Genomic DNA, 15,066 nt, shown 5'->3' with positions numbered 1-15,066 from the left:
GTGAGTGGACGATAACCTCATGTCTGTTTTCCGTTCTGACGGAAGGGCTGATCTGTTACAAGCGTTGGTCTTTCCTAGAGACTGTGATGGGAAGTTGCTCAGGACAGGTCGATGTAACAGTGTCATTCAGATCATCTAGTTAAATGATGCCTGCTCTGACTACTCAAGAGAGAGCCCAGAACAGAATACAATGCATCTGCCCCATTCCAGAAACTTTCCTGATTATTCTGAACAAATGGAAAGGTTGGTAAGAGAAAACTTGAATCAGTAATATATATTACCAGGATGGAAGTGAATCTTTCAACCTCCTAGAAACATCAACGCTTGTAAATTAATAACATGATGTGACTTCATTTGAGCACAAAAGAAGGACCAGGAAATTATGTTGTTTATACATTGTCTTTTAAGTGTCTGATCACGGCCACTGAATACTTAGATTCTTCCAAAGGAGTATTATGCAAGGCTCCGGGCAAGCAAACTGCAAACTTGAGAAGTAACGATTTAAAGATCTTAAAATTTGTGAGTACTGTTCTCCTAGACTTTTTATCAGCATGTTCCACGGGTGCATGCTTCTCGTGTTTGATGGGGATACGCAAAGACAGTACCAACAGAGTGCGGTAATGGTAGCAAAAATAATTCCTCCCATTTAGAATGAGTAGCTGTTCTTTGGTGACCACCACAACAATTGTCTGATTGGTGACTTTACGCTAGGGGCTGCCAGTTTTACCGTAAACTGAAAATCCTGAATCACAGCGATAACTGAGGTTCAACTAGCATTGATCCAAGGCTTTGCTATTTGTTAGGCACCAATAGACACGTGACTTATATTTGCTTCCTTGAATATATACAACCTGTCCTCATGGCGTTTATGCAGATGAGGATACTGGGGCACAGCTGATAAGTGGAAAACCGCAGATTTGCATCCAGTGATCTGACTCTGGAACTTACTCCCCCACTGTCTCTTCCTGTCTGTCTCTATCTATACCCTTATTTTAAGAGTGAACTGCCACTGTATTTGTAAATAAGTGATATGATTACTTTGCCCTTACAAGAAGGCAGTAGCTTCTGGATCAAATAGAAAAGCAATGACTTGGAATGGTCCCAAGAAAAAATGATTCTATACACTAGTTATTGTGCTCTACGGATTTTGGTCATCGGGAGGAAAATCTAAACCTCCCTTTTTCAGATGATTCTCTATTTTATTTCTTCTTTTTAAATAATGACAAGGCTTATTTTGCTGTAAAACAATTTCATCAACACAGCCCAATACTCATACTTTGGTTACCTTTTGGAAAAGAAATTGGGAAGTAAATGGGTTCCTCGTAAGTATTCAAAATTTCAGTGGCTTGTGATTGTGGAGACGGATAATTTGCCCTACGCAGCAATATTTGACCACTTAATACATAAGTTTAGGGCTTGAACCCAAGTGAGAGAATAGAGCTGTGGCTCTAGCAATTTGAGATTTTGCATGTAAAGGTGGAACTGTAAGAAGGAATTAGGACTAGGTGGGCTAGCAGCAAAGATGACCCCACACATGCCAGACCACCGGATCACTTCTAGGGATGCAGAGAGAAATCAGTCTCTGTCTTGAAGGAGCTTGCAGTCCAGTTGAGGTGCAGGAACACCACCAGCCTTGCAAGGAAAAGAATCACAGTGTTCGTTATGGTGCTGTATTGAGGTTTTCCCCTGGGATCTCCACCATCACATGATTCAGGGTGGAAGGAACAAGTCCCAATCAAAATGCCTGATCTTTTCCTTTTCTCTTTCTAACAGTAACTGAAAAGAGGAAATAAGAGTGCAGTCCCTTATTAGAAACTGTGTATGTGCATGTGTGTGCGTGTGTGTGGCGAGTCATATCATTCTGGCACCCCAATGCTATATATGCTCTTGCCTAACATCTTCCCACATTTTCTTTAAAATTCTCTAGGATCGTTTTTCCATATAATACATTCACATTTTTAGGGATGGAAACATCTCATCTTTGGTTTTCTTGGGTTTTTTTTAGATTTATTCCAAGTAGAGCAAAATCAAGTCAGTACCCTTAGAAGATGACTTCCGCTCACAGTTCACCATGATGGGAGGTCTCATTTACACAGCGCATTTCCTCCCATTGTAAAAGGTGTTTACATGACATTTGTTTCCTTTTGATTTAATACTTTTTTTCCTTGTGAGATTTCTAGAGAGGACCATCTTTCATTAAGGTACCAAATGACGACTTTTTTTTCACAATCTTGCAAATAAATCCCAGGAGACTGAGAGATAACGTAAGCAAGCACAGATGTCTCGGATAGTATTTAAGAACACTGAAGACCTTTGAGATTTTTGGCCCAGGTGAAAAATCAGAACAAAGGGGTAAGTGACCAAACTGAAAAAGCTGGAAAAAGCCGATATACGCCGTGACTGAAATATTCATGTACCAGAAAGCCTATTGTGAGAAAAAAAAAACGCTCTGGGTCAAGTGTGGAGAAAGTGAGATTTTTCTATAGGTGACTGGAGTTCTGCGTATCTAAGCCCTCAAGCTCCCAAATCCATACTTGAACGGTAGGTAGTTGTCAAATTTCACCTTAGCATACCTAACATAAAAAGCTGGGAAGATCTTTTGATATTCATGCTCCATCATGATTCGTCAGTGTCAATTTTAGTGTTTCCTAGAGGATTACACAGCGTAGTGCTCTTGCTATAGAAGTGACTGTTAGCCTGAGGTACTAACTGTTTTCTGTCAGACAGTTATAGATTTGTGGGAACATGATAAGATCTGTCCAACAATTAACTCCACGAGCAAATTTTACAAGATAATACCTGGATTCTCCTGCATGTATTTAATGTATTGTCAATATTAAAAATATACGTATATATGTATGTATATATACATGTATATATGTACATATATTTACAATACTTATAATACATATATGTGTTCCCATATATATATATATATATGTTTCACGTGAAATATGCAAAACATTTTCAACCACATGTGTGGATCAAAGACTTTTGTCTATTTCTAAAACCAATCAAAACCTCAAATCCATAAACTTCCTGGATCAGAATTATTTATTTGATCAATAACCTTAAAACTCTCACAGTATTCTACATGCCTGGAGCCGGTTGTATACTTAGACCTCAATAAGGTTACCTTTATAACTTTCTAGAAAAATAGTGTTTCTTTGTTAGGACAGTTGGAATGATAAAACTCAAGCAGCAGAGAATCTTAAACTGTCACAAAGCTTCGTCACAGTTTATTTGCCCTTCATTGTGCCCCCATTAACATCCCACACTTAATGGATCTCAAGACTTGTCATGCTCCATTATTGTGACTTTTTTTTTCCTTCTCTCTCCAAATCCACACTTTAAGCTCATTAGCCATTACATGCTCCAAGCCCTAGCAGGGTTCCTGACACACGCAGAGCTCAATAAATATTTACTGAGTTGAACTGTAGGTGAAAGAGTATGATCATAAGGTCCTTCCGCTACTGCCAGTGACTTTCTTTTGGACTTGGCCTAGGAACTCAAGGTACCTTATGACAGATTTCATTAAAAGGAAGTGACTAAATGACCCTGAGCTCCAGCTACGCATAAAGAAAGCTGGACTGTTTGACTTTTGCTGTAGTTTTAGATTTCTTGTGTGGTTTTTGTCATCCATTCATCCATTTTAAAGAATGGTGTTTACATTACTTTGCCTGTCACAAAGATTTGTTGATGAATGTGTGAACACCTTCTTAAAGTCTTTATGATGCACGCTTTCTTAAATCTGTGCCCCATTCTGGTGTATTTAAGTATCAGCTTAGTTCAGGCTGCTGTAAGAGAATACCATGGACTAGGGACTTAAAAAAACCCAAAATTTATTTCTCACAGTTTTGGAGGCTAAGTTCAGGATCGAGGTGCTGGAGATTGGTGTGTGGCCGGGGCTTGCTCCCTGGCTCATAGATGGCCATCTTCTCACTGTGCCACCACATGGTGGATGGGGCAAGGGACCTTTCTGGGTCTCTTTCTTAAAGGCACTAATCCCATTCCTGAGGGCTCTGCTTTCATGACCTAATTACTCTCAAAGGCCCAGACTCCTCAAACCATTACTTTGGGGGTTAGGATTTCAGCATATGGGGGGAGGGGGATAAAAACATTCCGTCTGTTGAAAATATTCAGGTATGGATTCACTTTCTCAGATATCCTTACAACAAAGGCTCCGATATGACCCACTCTGCCTCCTACTTCTGATTCTTTTCAATCTCCCACTCAATCCCAGTGAAAGGATAACCCATCCTCATAGAGCAACTGAATATACATTGGACATCTATGGATATAAGGGCCCCGGAGCTACTAGAGTGTAAAGATCAGTGAGGGAGAAGAGGTGGAATTTACGGATAATGCTGAAAATGATACCAATACGTGGTGGCCAAACCCAAGCTTGCTGAGAAGTGTATCATGAGTAGCTGTGGGTATACCTGGTTGGGAAGGTGAGGTGTAGCAGCCCATCTGCAGATGTCTTGGCAGGCATTTCTGCAGTACAATCTTATATTTACTACATTTTGCCCAAAATATGAAGTTCTTTATCCTGACTAAAGAAGTAATAAGCCATAAAGAACAAAATACATACATTGTACAGACTAAGAAATTATTTAAAATGTGCTGAATACTATATATAATAAATGTGTAAGTTGTCAAAACACATACTTGAAAAATGAAACCCGGGCTTCCCTGGTGGCGCAGTGGTTGAGAGTCCGCCTGCCGACGCGGGGGACACGGGATCATGCCCCGGTCCGGGAAGATCCCACATGCTGCGGAGCAGCTGGGCCCGTGGGCCATGGCCACTGAGCCTGTGCTCCGCAACGGGAGAGGCCACAACAGTGAGAGGCCCGCGTACCGAAAAATAATGAAACCCTTACTCTGAAAGACAAAATGACTGTTAAGACACATATTGAGAATTAATCAAATTACCGTTACCTGTGGTTTAATATGATTAGCTCTTCAAACTGTATAAAATAATTTGGTAAAACTACATATTTCACCAAGATGGCTTTTGCAGAAAAGGGTGGTAAAATGCTTTGAAAACTGTGACTGACTTGCCTGCACAGTAATCATCTAAGTTTTATTCTACTTTGAAAATAGTTGTGAGCAAAAGATATTTCAGTGCTAACATTTTCTATTACTGAAGATGGTAAAAACACTTTTCTGCATCTAGCACATGTTATTTAGCAAACAGCTGTCAGGGTAGACACCTGCCATTACATACAAATTACTTTTCAAAAATAATAGTTAGCTTTTAAGTCTAAGGTAAATCAAAGAGTGAAAGCAACTAATAAGCTCTTAGCAAGGACTTTATCATGGGGAGGGGCATCTGTTTAACCTTGAATATCAGCAGTAGGAACAACTCGCTAGCTATAAAAAAGCATCTCTGGGAATTTTTGAAAGGGTTCCATTTTCCCTATTGAGAAACATGGAAATTATGCACCCTTGCTCAAAGTGAAATTGGTAAATTGGAATCACTACAATCAGAAACATCTCTTCTTTGGTTTTCTTGTTTTTTTGTTTTTTTTTGTTTTTTACATCTTTATTGGAGTATAAATGCTTTACAATGGTGTGTTAGTTTCTGCTGTACAACAAAGTGAATCAGCCATATGTATACATATATCCCCATATCTCCTCCCTCTTGCATCTCCCTCCCACCCTCCCTATCCCACCCCTCTGGGTGGTCACAAAGCACCGAGCTGATCTCCCTGTGCTATGCAGCTGCTTCCCACTAGCTGTCTGTTTTACATTTGGTAGTGTATATACATCAATGCTGGTCTCTCACTTCCTCCCAGCTTCCCCTTCCCCCTGTGCCCTCAAGTCCGTTCTCTACGTCTGCGTCTTTATTCCTGCCCTGCCACTAGGTTCATCAGTACCACTTGAATATGTCAGTGGTGAATGCACAATTCACACGGATGATTTGCCCATCGTGTGTTCTTTTCATCTCTTTCTTCCTCCTTCTCTATTCAAATTCACTTTTATTTACCATCACAGGAATGTTTGCCAAGAATTTTTAAACACATTCTTCTGTTCTTCCTTTTCCTTACTTAGATGAGGATGACCAGTGACTTAGGGAAGTTGGCGTATTTAAACAGTGGCAATCAGTCACCATGCCCGAATGTCCCTTACGTGCTCTTCTTAAGGAAGTGGGATGCCTCATTGTTCTGGAATATACTACCCTAGGGATTATCTTTCTGACTCCCTCACTGCTCAGTCTAGTGGAGGCCTCTCAGTAATTTGGTCATCATCCTCGGAGACGATTGCTTCCTGGACCTGCCTTTGTCTTTAAAAGAACAATATCAATGCCTTTGCCTCACCGATAAAATCTTTCTCAGCCACTTAGGTCTTGTCTGCCGGGCCTTTGATCTAGTCGTCAACTCCTGTAGATCAGTTCGCAGTCCTGCCTCACTGCCCGTGAGTTTGGGGGTCTCCATTTCACTGAGTTCTATTTTCTGTATATTCCGTGTCCTTGCAAAATGGATCGTGTCCTGGACCTGATCCTGTCCCCTCATGTCCTGTCCTTGTCTTGGCCTATTGCCTGTTCTAATCTACCAATCTTGCATCTATTTCTCCCCTTTCTCATCACCCCTGATCTGCTACTGCTTATCCTGTAGTGTAATACATAATCAGCTGGGATGGAGCTGCCATGGATACGGTTGTTTTTATGGTGTTGTAAGGGTATAGTTGAAATAAAAGGTATTATTAAATCAGAAGTTATAACTCTGACCCGTAAGAGTACACCTTGATTTTGACAACATCATGATTGAAGAAGCACCCCCATTTCAGGAGAGTTACAAGTGAAGTATAGAAAGCTTAGATCTGAAGTATTGTGGTAATGCGGGACCTTTTACTTTTAAAAGGAGAGCTATGGATAATCCAGAAATATGGAAAAATCAAGACTTGGGAGGGGAGACAAGATTTGGAACCTGACTAGCCAAGAATAATTTTGATTAAATTATCTACTACTTGATAATATGTTCATTAATTTTTCAGGATGGATAGAAGCAAAATTTAGCTTGTTTTCAACTTTCTGGATTACGCCAACTATACTTTTCTTTAATAACAGGGTGGCGGTTCAGACATTTGTTCACAAACTGATTTCTATCCGGGGCTGTTTCTCCTCAAAAGGAACTTTTGTGACGAGAAAGAAAATGGATCCAAGAGAATATTTAAGATAATAATGAAACATACCTATGATATAGTCCCACAGACTAATCTAGCATTGCTTTATGTATCTGAGACATACTATGCTAGCCTAAAATTAATATTCTTTTTTACTTATAATATTTCCTTTCTTTCTGGCCCCATCCCAATCCTTGCATACATGCTTCACTCTCCAGGCTTTTCACAGAGCATACATGAAGCAAAGATTGCCCATTGTGGGCAAAAATAATTTGAGATTAAAAAAAAATCTATTTGGCTAACAGATTTTTAAAGCTTGTATCCAAATGACTAAAGATAAGAAGGTTATAACGTCTCCTTAATCCATTCTGAGCTGAAATCTCATACTGAGGCTGGGCTGTATAGACATTGCCACCGCAAGCTACGCGTCTGTTTATTTTCTGCCTTTTGAACACTGGCTCTCATTTATCTCTGAATGCCCTGTTGGGCTACGTTCAGCACGCTAACGTGACAGCTTTGAGTTAGCCTTATAAGGGGCACTTTGTGAAGTGGCTTTCGCATCACTTCGTACCATATTAGAGACGGGTTGGCAGTGAAAATATTTACAGTGAGGGAGTTCTCTCTTTGTTCACATTTTCTGTTTTTTGTAGTTGCTGTCATCTCTGTGACTGCTTCCTTCTCAGGACAGTGAAACAGCTAATGACAGCATGCCCTCTGTATCTATTTTGAGGGTGAGAGAGGTTTGCCTTGCTTTTGTGGATGGAAATGGGGTTTATCCATGACACTTGACAACTGAATTGTCACCTTCCCCTCAGATGGTTTCCTAATTATAATTTGTTCTGTGCAGGGTCAGGAAACAGAAGAATAGAAAAACAGAATCTCTTTGCTGTAAAGCAAATAGGATCAGGACAGCCTGGAAGCCAAGGAAAGTCAGACTGGAAATAGCTCCAAGGTGCCGGCTGGCTGGGAAGATGTGCTATTTGGGAAGGTTACTCAGGTGGTTCAAATTGAGTCTAACCTTAAGTGAACTTGACTAATGATGGGCTCCGTGGTTTCTATCTCAAAATAGGCTGGCCCTCAGGTACCTTGTTAAGATTTGAAATTACCATTTTGAAAGTACCATCTATTATTGTAACTTAGCACTCAAACTCCCATTTTTAAGTAGTCAGTGGAGGTCACATTTGCAACACTCAGAGAGCATTGAATTGAAAATTTCCCTGGATGTTTTAATTGCCTTGCTGTAGACAGCATAGGTTATTTTAAATGGCTATGAGAAACCACTAGTCACATGTGAAGCATGATGGTTTATTGACTTTGAAGGGGGCATGTTTGGTAGTTGAAAGAATGATCAGGCTTGCAAATGCCTGAGCATCTTGTTTGCCAGTATTTTGTTTCATATATAACCTTTCACTGTTTCCAGGACTATGTGAGGTTTGGAGGGGAACTGAATTAATTACTGTTTACATCATGGGGAACTTGAAAGGATCCTTAATCCACGAAGTGTTAAACAACCCAAGATAAAAGTTATTGACTTCTTAAGAAACTGTTTGGGTTACTCCCCTCCTTCTCTGTCTCTTTTTCTCCTACTTCCAGTTCTCTTTTTCTCAGTCTTTGTTTCTTTATCCATTGTTAAGCTCTTCATTCTCCACTTTCTCTCTCTCTTCCTTCTCAGACTTCCTTCCATTGTTTTTCTCATAGCCAGAGAACTTGTAGTTTGTTAAAAAAAAATGCTTTTGGACACCTTGTCTCTGAGGTATTGGGAGCAAGATGCACAAAGCCCTCTTTTAACAGGTTGAGTAAACCTCAGTTGTCTAAACCTTCTGCTTCAGAGGAGTTATGCCAAGGTAGGCAGTGGTCAGAAGCTGCAAACTCCTCCAAATTGGCACGATGCTTGTCTTAAAAGAGTTCATCACTTCACTAAAAAGTGATACCCCTTATTTTCCAACAGTCTGAAGGAGATATTTGGAGAGATACTCTTCTTTTTGTATTTTGAGACAGCAGCCATCTTTACTATATTTTTTACAGTGTCACAGCTCTCTCTCCCCTGATGAGAGATCACATCTCTTTGTGTCCCTAACATCTTCCACAGGATGGCTCCAGTGAAGTGTTCAGTGAACAGAAGTGATCAGAGAGAGGATCAAACCCGTCACTGTGGCTAGATTCACCGTCACTACAAAGAAAATGGATTAGAGCATCCAAATCTAACGACAGTGCTGTATCATCTCATACAAATTAGAGTTAATGATTCAGCATTCATAATGTCACCAATAACTGTTAAATTCAAGGTGGTTACCTCCTACTTCAGTATTAGCATTCTTTTTAAAAATTTTTTTATTTTATGTTGGAGTATGTTGATTTATTTTATATTGGAGTATGTTGTGTTAGTTTCAGGTATGTACCAAAGTGATTGTTATACATATATCCATTCTTTCTCAGATTCTTTTCCCATGTAGGTTATTACAGAATATTGAGTAGCATTTCCTGTGCTATACAGTAGGTCCTTGTTGATTATCTGTTTTATATAGAGTAGTGTGTATATGTTAATCCAAAACTCGTAGTTTACCTCCCCACCTTCTGCTTTTGGTAACGGTAAGTTTGTTTTCTATATCTGTGAGTGTGCTTCTGTTTTGTAAATAAGTTCATTTGTATCATTTTTTTTGATTCCACGTATAAGTGATATCATATGATATTTGTCTTGGTCTGACTTACTTCACTTAGTCCATCCATGTTACTGCAAATGGCATTATTTCATTCTTTTTTATGGCTGAGTAGTATTCCATTGTATGTATATACCACCTCTTCTTTATCCATTCATCTGTTGTTGGACATTTAGTTTGCTTCCATGTCTTGGCTATTGTAAATAGTGCTGCAGTGAACATTGGGGTGCATGTATATTTTTGAATTACGGTTTTCTCCAGATATATCCCCAGGAGTGGGATTGCTGGATCATATGGTAGCTCTATTTTTAGTTTTTTAAGGAACCTCCATTCTGTTCTCTATAGTGGCTGTACCAATTTACATTCCCACCCACAGTGCAAGAGGGTTCCCTTTTCTCCACACCCTCTCCAGCATTTATTGTTTGTAGACTTTTTGATGACAGCCATCGTTACCAGTGTGAGGTTATACCTCACTGCAGTTTTGATTTGCATTTCTCTACTACTTAGCAGTACTGAGCATCTTTTCATGTGCTTTTTGGCCATCTATATGTCTTCTTTGGAGAAATGTCTATTTAGATATTCTGCCCATCTTCTGATTAGGTTGTTTGTTTTTTTGATATTGAGCTGCATGAGCTGCTTGTATATTTTGGAGATTAATCCCTGGTCATTCTCATTATTTGTAAGTATTGTCGCATTCTGTGGGTGGTCTTTATATTTTGTTTATGGCTTCCTTCCACTATTAGTATTCTCTAGAAAAGCTTTTACTTAAAATATTCCTTAGAGTGTAAGGAGGTTTTTAGGTTTATTTTCTTATACTAACTAGGAAGACATATCCTTTAAGTTATATATATGTAGCATTTGTCATTAATGATATACATAGTAAATAATAGTAACCGATATGAAAAGGTACAGTATAAAGTAATAATAATAAAATAGTAAGGTAGTAAATATTATACTATACACACAAACATACACACACACACATAGGATATGTACAAATATTTTATTTCAAAACCTAAGAGAAACTAGCTTGGAATTTTCTCACATTTATTTTACTTCCAATATTGTTTGTCAAACCACAATGGCCAGTTTTCAAATTTGGAAAGTTTTACGTGAATTCTATGTCAGAAACAGAGATGTCAATGTTCCTTAATATGATTATTGATTTTACTGTGGCAATAGATTAAGATCAGAATGAAGAGTGAATTCTTTTGTCTGAGGTATAATAGAGGCAGCCTGGATAAATAGGATTCTTTTAAGTAGAAAGCACACACAATATAATGTTAGAGAGATAAAGGTGAAAGATGGCTACAGGAAGACTAGAAAAAGTTCAAAATTAATGTACGGGGTCCTTTGCTTAACAAATCTGGCAGATATAAAAGAAAGAGACAAATATTTGAATATTTGTCAATATTCAGAAACAGAAAAAATTCTCTACCTGCCATCATACTTCTTCAGCTTTCAAAACATTACTTAGTTATTGATCTGCTTGAGACCATTTAAGAGTTGTGACTTTGTAAAGAGTATATCCATTCCCTGTAAGAAATAAAATGTGTCTTCATACCTTTGCTTGACACTGTAGCAGGGAAATTATCTTTTGTTTCTATTTTATTTTCTATGCATGAATATAAACATGACTTAAGTCTGACTGCTGGAAACCAGGCACCAACACCCATAGCTCATCGCTGCAGGATGCATGGGCTGATCATGATGATAAACAAATCTAATGGATCCTTCATTTGGGATGATAGCTTTAGGTGTTCTCTTGGCATTAGTAGTGGCGAAATCAAGAACTGTAAATTCTTAATTGCTCAAATTGGAGAAGGTTAAGGGAGCTATCTTTCCAATCCATGGAGGAATATTATGGCTGAAAACAACAAGGAACTTGACTAAATTATCGCAAAGTTGTCTGTAAGTTGAAGTCGGGAGAACAATTAAAAGAAAAAAAATATATATATATATATAATTAATCTTGTCCATATTAAACCATTTTTTAAAAAGAGTCTTGGGTGGCAGAAGGCTGAACACTTCTAGCGAACTTTCATGGATGTTCATAGCGGAAGAATTATAGAGGTCATGCCATTAGAAGCACACCAGTTTAGTGCCTGGAATGTTTTCACAGAAATAGAAGTACAGTGTAGGGGTTGTTTATAAGCTAATCCCATTGGAAGTGTACTTCCAACGTTATCACCTGTACTCAACTGTGGTGGATATGCTATTAGGGAATTATTGAATATTGATGGTTTTCTTTGCCTTGTAAACAGTTGGCTTAAATTGTCACCTGTATCTACTTCTCAGGTCCCTGGCCTACAGACACACATGGCCGACTCTCATCCATCCTTCAAGGTTGTGGCAGGCGACGGCCACTCTCTCTCTATTCCTTCTATTTCCTTAGTGATACAACTCAGTTTTTTGGGGTGACAGTGTACACAACTAAAAGACTACATTTTTCAAAAGTATCTTCTGGCAATGAGGTTTACCATGAGACTATTTTGGGCAATGGTATATAGATGGCAGTGTTGTATGCAACGCTGGGAAGATGCCGTAGAAGGACTTCACCCAGTTGGAAACGGTGCCCCTTTGTCTTTTTCCGTATCTCCCATCTTGCTGTCTGGAGTGAGTCCATGATCGCTGGAACTTTGGCAGTATCCAGGACCCTATGTGGCATTGAGGATGGAATTGACTTGACAGAGTGGTGTAGCAGAGAAATACAAAGAGTGTGGGTCCCTGGTAATCATGGGACTGCCATGCCAGCTCTGGACAGTTTATCTATCAACTTATGTGAGAGGGAAATAAACATACTTTTGAGCAACTGTTATTTTGACTTTTCTATTTTTGCAACCAAATCATTTCTGAATTCTTACTGATTAAAAATCGAAATGTCTTACTAATTCTAAAATCTAATACAGAGATGGACTAAAAATTCAGAACAATATAGATTTTTGGAAACATCACTGTAGGACTTAGTCAAAACGTGATTTTAGTCCTTTCCCAGTGACTCTATGGCAATGAGAGTTTTGGGTAAATTACTTTCCCTCTCTGAGTGTTATTTCCTTCTCTAAAAGTAGAGATCTGAATCCTTTAGCACTAACATCCTGTCCTGGAGCATTTGAGAAACATTGTCCTTGCAACCTGGCTTCTAAAGGAAAGATCAGTAAGAGGACACAATGCCCAAGTCCAGCCAAGACGTGCCTCTAATGGGAATCCATGCATCCTGGAGGGGATTAGCAGTTCCATCTCAAATGCTTTCCAGAAGCAACTGTGTTAACAGTTAACAGTACTAGTAGTACATCATTCATGACATTCTCTCTCCTCCTCAGTCTCCACAGGAAGCAGTCAACCTAAAATGTAATTACAGGTAAAAAATATGCAGTCATGGTCATTAGAAGACGATATGGTAGCAGGTGATGTGATAGCAGAAGTTGTAGTATACAAGGAAGGAATCTTAAAAATGGTCAATTCTAAAACAATCAGTATTTCCAACCATACGCAGTGAAGAGAACCTACCAGGCTACTGCAATCTGAAAAATACCTTGAAATTTTTACAGGAGGTATTTTCTCACACACATACTTAACCAAGAAACAGTCTCCTGATTTCAGGTCCTAAAAGCTGCAGCTAAAACAGAGATGGGTAAAATAATTTTATTTCTAGAGGAAGGTGTTTGGGCCAATGAATGACAGGACTGCAGAAACCAGTACAAGCCCCACTGGCATGCTGCTTGCAGTTCTGTTTACTGTAAATTCAAATATTTCACAACAGTTATATCAAGGCCTCTTAATCCTCAGTGAACTTCACCAGTATTTTGGACCTCTGGCTAAGACTTAACCCTCCCAAAGCTTTAGTATTTGTTTTTCCTTTTCACTTCTTCTATGTCCATCCAGGAACTAGGAAGATGGACTGAGAGGAAATAGACAAAGGCTCAGCTTTGCTTCTTCCACTATTGCCTGTGATCTGCAGACAGAGGAGAGTCTTATTAACAAAGTCAGCAGATTCCTTATCACCCCTGACAGCAGGGAATAGCCTGCCTCATATACCAGGTGAAACTATGTAAACCTTTTGTCCCAGAGACCTTGTTGAAGAATCAATGACATTTTCCCTAATTGCCTCCTTGTTGAGTGATGGTAGTATTTGAGTGAAGGAGCCTCTTAATTTTACGCTGGAGGTATTTGGGAATTAGTAACTCCTGGGGTTTCTGTTTATGTATCACCTAACTATTCTTCCAAGAGTGCCATCACTGACATAGAAAGATGTTGTATAGTTTATTAGTCTGTAAGAATAAGTATTGTAATAAGAGAAGAAACAAGATCAATTTAAATAAGCATTAATTTTACTTCATCACCTCGTTTTATTCTTTGCTATAAATTCAGTGGAATTATGGATCCTACCCTCAAGCCATACAAGTTTCCCTACTTTCTTCAAAAGAACCCCACTTCTTCATTACTCTCTACATTTGTCTTTACCACCGTCCTTCCCAGCGTAGGCTTCCCTTTGCCTCTTTGCTGGGGAAATCTTCCTCCTATCCTCCAGTTATCTTGCACACCTCTTGGTTGTGTCTTCTCCAAAATTCCAGTTTCTCATAGTTGTTCTCACCTTAATGACCCTTCAGTATTTGATTTAGACCGGTTCCATCCACTAAAGTGGTTTCTGGGGAACTAGACTAATCTAATGATTCTGTGGAAGAAAAGGATGGTGGACCACATGTAAATGCCACATGTTATGTTCCCCCGTGTGGTGAGTAACAATGCACGAATGCACTCAGGGAGTTCGTTATGCTTTCTTTAAATACTTCTTGCATGCTTACGAGCATGCCAAACTCAAGTTCATTTAAATTGGTGACTCCGTAGTTGCCACGAGACATTTATTTGTCGACCAGATAATCATTCACTTATCTGTCTTCTTCCCTGCTAAGAGAACCCAGGTTTTCTTTTTTTCCTGGCAACAAGAAATCCATCATCAGAAGTTAAATCATAAGTCAATCACGGCAATCACTGTTTAGAGTATGGATGATAATATGACATAATTTCAGCCAATGAGATATGAGGAAAAGATGGTGAGGAGGGGGACATTTCAGAACAAAATCTCCTTGATCAAAAATCAAATAGACAAAAGAGAAAGCCTTTGTCTACCAGAGCTCTCCCTTCCTTCTCTTAATGATATCAGGTGAAGTGTGATGCCTGGAGCACCAGGAACCACCTTATGCATCTGAGACAAAGGTTAAGAGAACTTCAGTGAAAAAATCCAGTCCCTTGGCATGGTGGAGTCACTGTACCAATCTGAAAA

This window comes from Leucopleurus acutus, assembly GCF_964270905.1.
Source record: "Leucopleurus acutus genome assembly, chromosome: 10".
Classification (NCBI taxonomy): Eukaryota; Metazoa; Chordata; class Mammalia; order Artiodactyla; family Delphinidae; genus Leucopleurus; species Leucopleurus acutus.
The sequence above is the reverse complement of the archived record's forward strand: the minus strand, read 5'-3'. Positions refer to the sequence as shown.